Source organism: Dasypus novemcinctus, chromosome 9 (genome assembly GCF_030445035.2).
Source record: "Dasypus novemcinctus isolate mDasNov1 chromosome 9, mDasNov1.1.hap2, whole genome shotgun sequence".
Classification (NCBI taxonomy): domain Eukaryota; kingdom Metazoa; phylum Chordata; class Mammalia; order Cingulata; family Dasypodidae; genus Dasypus; species Dasypus novemcinctus.
Genome location: NC_080681.1, coordinates 36453180 through 36460851, shown reverse-complemented (window position 1 = coordinate 36460851; position 7672 = coordinate 36453180). Strand labels below are relative to the sequence as shown.

Below are 7672 nucleotides of genomic sequence, written 5' to 3'. Positions count from 1 at the left end.
AAAGTTCAGATATAGAACCTCATGTATATAGCCATATAATATTCGATAAAGCCACCAAACCCTCTCAACTGGGAGAGAATGGCCTATTCAACAAATGGTGCCTGGAGAACTGGATAGCCATATGTAGAAGAATGAAAGAGGATTACCATCTCACACCTTATACAAAGATCAACTCTAGATGGATCAAAGACCTAAATATAAGAGCCAAGACCATAAAGACCTTAGAAAGCAGTGTAGGGAAACATCTACAGGACCTTGTAATAGGAAATGGCTTCATGAATATCACACCAAAAGCACGAGCAGCAAAAGAACAAATAGATAAATGGGACTACCTCAAAATTAAAGCCTTCTGCACCTCAAAGGAGTTTGTCAAGAAAGTAAAAAGGGAACCCACACAATGGGAGAAAATATTTGGCAACCATATATCTGATAAGAGACTTATAACTTGCATATATAAAGAACTCATATATCTCGAAAACAAAAAGATAAACAACCCATTTAAAAAATGGGAAAAAGATTTAAACAGACACTTCTCCAAAGAAGAAATACAAATGGCTAAAAAGCACATGAAAAAATGCTCCAAATCCCTAGCTATCAGGGAAATGCAAATCAAAACTACAATGAGATACCATCTTACTCCCATAAGATTGGCAGCCATGAAAAAAACAGTAGAATACAAATGCTGGAGAGGATGTGAAGAAAGGGGAACACTCATCCATTGCTGGTGGGAATGCAGAAGGATCCAACCATTCTGGAGGACAGTTTGGCAGTTTCTCAAAAAATTATCCATAGATTTGCCATATGACCCAGCAATACCACTGCTGGGTATATACCCATCAGATCTGAAAACAAGGACACAAACCGATATATGTACACCAATGTTCATAGCAGCATTGTTCACCATCGCCAAAAGTTGGAATCAATCCAAAAGTCCATCAGCAGATGAGTGGATCAATAAAATGTGGTATATACACACAATGGAATACTACTCAGCTGTAAGAACCAATACACTACAATCGCACGTGATAACATGGATGAACCTTGAGAATCTTATGTTAAGTGAAGCAACCCAGGCATTGAAGGACAAATACTATATGACCTCAATGATATGAAATAAGTTAACTGCCTCAGAGAGCTAGAGTCTGGAAAAGTGGCTTACTAGAAATCGGGGGGTGGAGGAAGGATGTGAGTTAATGTCTGTAGGGGTGGAATCTGTGATGAGCTGGGGGTAAGTATGAGCACAAAGAAGGGACAAAATGGGGGCAAGGGGTTACCTTCGGGTGGGGTTTTCTGGGTTTGAGGGGGGCTGGGGATGGGAAGAGGGGTAATATGGTCCAAGAAATAGGTGGGAGGGAGGGGCAACATACAAACATGGGAGAGTGCCAGAAGTTCGTTGAGAATTAAATGTTGAGTAAAACGTATCAAAGTATAAATAGGAGGGTCACCTGGTTAGGACGCTCAGGGGGTATGGTCTGATGCGGGACGGACTCCGGAGGGAATAGCTGAAGGCTCATTTTGCCAAGGTGGGTTCTACCATTGGGTGGGGTGGACCCATATCCTGGGGAAGACTAATGCCATCGAATAGAGAGAACTGTATCTCTCGTGAGAAAGGACGGCTCCCAGGGCATTAGATTGGCAGGCGTTGTGGGCCCTAAGGGGAGGGGAAAATGGACGTGTAATGGATAGAACAAAGGTAAATAAGGGGGCAAAAGAGGAGTTATGTGAGAGTACACGAGGATGAATATAAAACAGCTAATATTACACCAAAAACATATAGGGGACGACAGACTAATAATGAAAACCATAAGACAAAACATAGGATAACTAAAAAATTTAGAAAACTGTACAACCTAAAGTATGGACCACATAGTAAGCACAAATGTTACCTTGTTTGAAAACTATAGTTTCGGAATCTGTACATCAGTTTCAGGAAATATGATATGAATAAGTTAAAAGATTATTGCTGTGCAAGGGAAAAGGTTTTATGGTGGATCTGGGGAAATACTGTATATTGTATATATGAATTTTGGTGATCTAAGACTCTTCTGAAGCTGACATTATGTTGGGATTCACTTTACGGGAAGTTTTGGATCACAGAGTGGTTCAACAATGGCAGCGGAGGAATACTGATATGGGATGTTATTGACAGGATATATATGGTTGACAGGGAGTTATACAGGGCATATGCCCAGGGTATATGGTAATGTCTATATATACTCATAGTGGAAACAATTAAAAACAACAGCTGGGGGGGTACTGGGCTCCTGGCCGGGGGGTCACTGTTGTGGGCCCTGGGAGAGCAGCGGCAATCCTCCAGGTGCAACGGCAAGAACCAGGAAGGAAGGAGGGCCCAACAGTGGGCTCTTGATACTAATGGCTACACTTTTGAGCCTATGCACCTGCAATAAGAACAAGGCCTAGAGTAGCATTGTGCCTGGGGGTTTCCTCCTGACAGCCTTCATGTTACTCAAATGTGGCCACTCTCACAGCCAAACTCAGCGTGTAGATGTGATGCATTCCCCCCAGCGTGGGACACGACACCCGGGGATGAGCCTCCCTGGCACCGAGGGATCACTACCACATACCAGCTGAAGAAGCAACTAGAAAATGACCTTGAATTAAAGATTCAATGCGGAACAGCAGAATATACCTGTCTACATATAATAACATGACTTCGGGAAGCGGTTTGACCTAATGTAAGGGGGAAAAGGAAAGGAGCAATGAGATTATAAGGCTGTGAGTCTCTAAAAAAGAGTCTGGAGGTTGTCAGAAGGAATACCCCTATGTACAACTGAACAGAGTCTAAGAGACAGATAAGGTAGATACAACCCCAGGTATTGGTTCTTTTGAGGGATAAAGAGACCCACGGGTTCTATGATCATGGCAGAAGGGGTTCACTGCCATGACAGATGGCCCTTCTTTGGAGCTGGTGTTTCTGCGTGATGGAAATGGACTCAGAGGGGATCTCTTTTCACAAGACTTGCATGCTACTTTATTGGAATTGTAGTTGGTGCTGAGTTTAAGATATATGTAGGGGATTTGAATCTCTGGACTGATAATATGACACCCAGGCCCAGAGCCTCAACAGACTTCAGCTCCTACACTTTGACTTATTGGACTTACTCCACTCAGCTAACATGGAGTTGAAGAAGGTCAACCACCACAACATGGAGCCTAGAGTGTCTACAACTAGAAGCGGGAAGAGTGCATCCAGTACCCATGTGGAATCTAAGCCCTCACTTGACATAGGTGTGCAATGGACACAACCAATCCAATGTCCACAGAGGAAATGTGAAATGGGTGTGGGAACAGTAGCCATGGGGGCTGCTGGGTGTGGGGAACGGGAGGAAGAGATGAGCTGTGGAGGCGTTTTCGGGACGTGGAGTTGTCCTGGATAGTGCTTCACGGACAATTACGGGACACTGTAGATCCCCCCAGGGCCCACTGGATGGAACGTGAGAGAGTCTGGGCTATGATGTGGACCATTGACTATGGGGTGCAGTGATGCTCAGAGATGAACTTACCAGGTGCAATGGATGTATCACGATGATGGGAGAGAGTGTTGCTGTGGGGGGAGTGGGGGGCGGGGGCGGTGGGGTTGAATGGGACCTCATATATATTTTTTAATGTAATTAAAAAATAATAATAATAAATAAATATTTAAAAAAAAATTTATTTACTTTTAATTTCCTCACATGCACTTTCTTGGTCCACCAGCAGGTGGCACTCTTTGGCATACCTCAGTTCAAACCCCGGTCAGAATTTGTTGGCAGCAATGCCAACTGCAACAATGTGACAGAGGATCCTGGCTCACAGCTATTCAGAGCCTCCCAAATCAAACTTTCTCCAGGGCTGTTCTCCAACTTTTGCTAGTAGCACCCTCCTTTTTCCTGTGTAGAAAATAATTCTGCCCCTTCTGCATCCTCAATAACTGGTCCTGGTCAGTAGGAAGGGTGTTTGTGAGAGTAGGATCTCTTTAGTCCCATGCCAGCTCCTAGGGCAAACAATGGCATGGCCCACCTGTTCTGAAAGAGCTTCGAGGGACACAGCAAACCAAATTTGTTGACCAAAAGCTGTATCAGCCTTAGGCTGCATTACTTTCTCTCCCTTCCTGGGAAGATAAGACCCCTGTAGTCCCCTCTGTCCATAACGACTGGCCAGAGGCTGGAGAATTCAAAGCTGTCTGCTCTGAAGGTGTGTGGATGGGTGCCAGCAGGTGCAGCTGCAGCTTCTACTCACAGAATTTTCTGTCAATATTCTCTTCCTTTGCTCCTTTCTTTTCTGGTGGTGCCCAGCCTTCCCCTGGTGGCCTAAACTCTAAAAAAAAATTTTTTTAGGCTGTTTCTACCAATCCGCTAGCTATTTTTCTGGGAGACAAATGAATCCTGTGTCTCTCTAATCCTTCATCTTCTCAGAAGTCTGAACTTATTTTCTAAAATATAAAGTTTTATCTTTTCTTCCTCATACACATTTTGACTTGTCCTGGTATTTTTTTATTTTCTATTTAATGCCATTCTAAGTAAAAACTGAAAATTTAAATTATTAACATAACAAACTTTCCCATTTTTCTTTATAATATACAATGCCTGTGTTAAATGCAAATATAAGAGCATTTAACTCATTTGCAGAAGCACTGAAATGACACAGTTCAAACATGCATGAGAATTTTGTTCTTACCAGAACAGTAGAAATACTGCACAAAACTAAGTCAACTGCACATTCTACCAACACTGTCTACCTTTGGCTTACAGATGAATAAGGAAGGACTTGAAAGGAAAAGGGTCTAGGAGTTGTACAATCTTTCTCTTTTTGTCTATGTCATCATTTTCAGTATAAGTGATTGACTAATTCAAGGAAGTAATATGAATAGGAATGACTATGATAGGGTTTCTTTTTTTTTGGTCATTTGCATTTCTTAGAAAAATTCTGTTTCAAAGAGATAGCACGGCCTCTCAATGCTGTCAGTGCCCCCCTCTTATTGACTCATAGCTGGAACACACTTACCTTGAACTCATATTGAGTCTTGTTGAACTCCCATGCATCACGGATCCGCTAGAATGCTGTGCTCTTGGGGCATCACAAATGCCGTGTGCAAATTGGATAGCAAGGAACAGCAGACATACATATTATGTGTAACTCCTCTGTGCATGCACATGCTCCATTGTCCCATTAGCGTGACTCACAAAATCCAAGTTCAACGAAAAAATTAAGAATTTCAAGATGGTGACAGCAGAGCATTAAATCAATGCTTTGTGCAACTGCCTAGGTAGCAGGTTCGTAACACTGGCCTTGCGCCTTGCTCTATAGACCAAGGGGAAGGACAGTTTGCTTTGAGGGCAGTGACGCCACACCGTGTCAACTGTGCTCTCCACTGTTCACTTCCCTCATAGTCTCCATCTTTGGCCAGGAGAGTGTTAATGTTTGTTTATGGAGTTACCTATCTTGAGAAAGATCATTCATTTAATACATTCAGTAATATTAATTCATTCAGTACATAGGTATTGATTGCCTACTGAGTGAAAAGCACAAATTCCCTGAAGTTTAATTATCCAGTTTGACTCTCAAAAAGGACCTTAGATTTTATTGTTTAAACTTACAAAAGATGAAAGTAGCAACAACCTTTCCCTAGTATGGGTACAGAAAGTTCAGATTTGCTTGCCAATACTTTTTCTTTGAATGCATCCCTATCTCTAAGACGCTCCAGGCAGAGCTTGGCTTGTATATAATTAATATATTTCTATAAACTTATTTGAGGGGAAGGGGCAGAGGGCCCCAAAGGCTAACAGGTTTATTAGGCTGCGGGTAAGGCAATCAGCTTTTGGACTTGGTCACACATTCCAACTCGTCCTTCTTCTTGATGGTGTAGGAGTTGGAGGAACCCTTGGCTGCATTAATGAGCTTGTCTGCCAGGCACTCAGCAATGGTCTTGATATTCCAGAAGGTGGCCTCACAGGCACCTGTGCCTAGCAGCCAGGTGGCTTTGTTCACACCATGCAGTGGGGACACGTTTGCGGCCTGCCTCCAGACTGTCCCAGCTGGCCCAGTGCTGTTGAGTCCTCCCAGGGGCCATTGTTGATGATGGTATTCATGAGGACCTGCAGGGGGTTCTCCCGTGAGCAGGTGGATGATCTGGAAGGCGTGCTTGACGATGCACATGGTCATGAGCTTCTTGCTATTGTTGCTGCCATGCATCATCATCGAGTTGGTGAGGCATTCCACGATGGGGCATGGTGCCTTGCTGAAGCGCTTGGCTGTATAGCACCCTGCATTGGGGGACAGGTACTTGGCATACTCCTTCTTCACTGCAATGTAGTCCTGCAGGGAAATGTCTTTGATCTGCCCATCATCTGTGCTCCACGTCCTGAAGAGCTTAATGTCAGAGGTCTCCGCCATGGGCAGACGCAGCTGACTCCCACTCAATCATCCTTTGGGTGTAGCCAGGATGCTTAGACCATGCGCTGCCCTGGCAGAGACAGGAAGAGTATTAACTTTTTCGTCCTTAACATTTGTCATATCTCAACAATGTTTTTCTGTCTGATTAAATTTCATTATTTATTAATTTTTAACTTTATATTGTGGAAAAAATTTAAAATACACCAAAGTAGAAAGAATATTATCATAAGCCCCATGTGCACTTCATCCAACTTAACTCTTATCATCTCATGACCAATGCATTTTCATTTAATATACCTCTACCTATTTTTCCAGATTATATTTTTAGTTTCTCCAACATATTTTTCATCTAGATTGCCCAATTGTTAACATTTTGCTTCATTTACTTTCTCTTTATCTGTATATATGTGTGTGTATGTATAAATATACATATGTGTGATGGTTTGAGTCTTTCGTAGACCCCACACAATCTTGTTCTTAAAGTGGACTCATACCTTTGCCTGTAAACCCACTGTAGATGGAACCTTTTGAGTAGATTCAGTTAAGGGATCTGTTGATTAGTTTACTTTTGATTAGATCACTTCTGTTAAGGGTCTTTGTCCTTTGATTAGATTGTGGGGCCCAGTGTGGTCTTAATCCTCTTACTGGAGTCCATTATAAATGGAGGACTAAAAGGCCATGGACAGAAAAAAACAGCAAAGACAGAAACCCCAAGAGGCGGAGAAGTCCTGGATGCCAGAGACTAGAATCAGCAGCACACAGAGGCACAAAAAGAGACCCCAAAGAGGCTGAAAGAGATGGGCCCAGAAGAGAGGAGAGAGAAGAGCCATATTCCTGATTGCCCACAGCTGACCTTGGGGAGAAACTAAGCCTGGAGGAGAAGACAGAAACCAGCAGAGTCGCCATTATAACCGGTCATGTGCCTGATCACCCACAACTGAGCTTGGAGAGAAAGCATCTTTAGAAGATGCCACCATGCGCCTGATTGCCCACAGCTGCAACTTGGTGACACAGCATCTCTTGATGATGCCTTGATTTGGACACTTCCATGGCCTCAGAACTGTAAGCTTTTACCCTAACAAATTCGCATTATTATTTCACCCAAATATCTTAGCCCATTTCTCTTAAGAACAAGGACATTTTCTTATATATCCACAGTACAACTTTCACACTAAAGAAATTTAGCACTAGTATAATATGATATAATATAAAATCTGGACCAACCAGCCTCCAAGATGGTCCCCGATGGTCCTCACCTTCTGGTATTCATACCCTTATA

The 7672-nt window shown here is 42.9% G+C and overlaps 1 pseudogene; it reads right to left on the bottom strand.

Annotated features, from left to right (window-relative positions):
* Positions 1-5659: 5659 nt before the first annotated feature.
* On the bottom strand, positions 5660-6435 carry LOC101432117 (small ribosomal subunit protein uS7-like; annotated as a pseudogene).
* Between the last annotated feature and the right edge of the window lie 1237 nt (positions 6436-7672).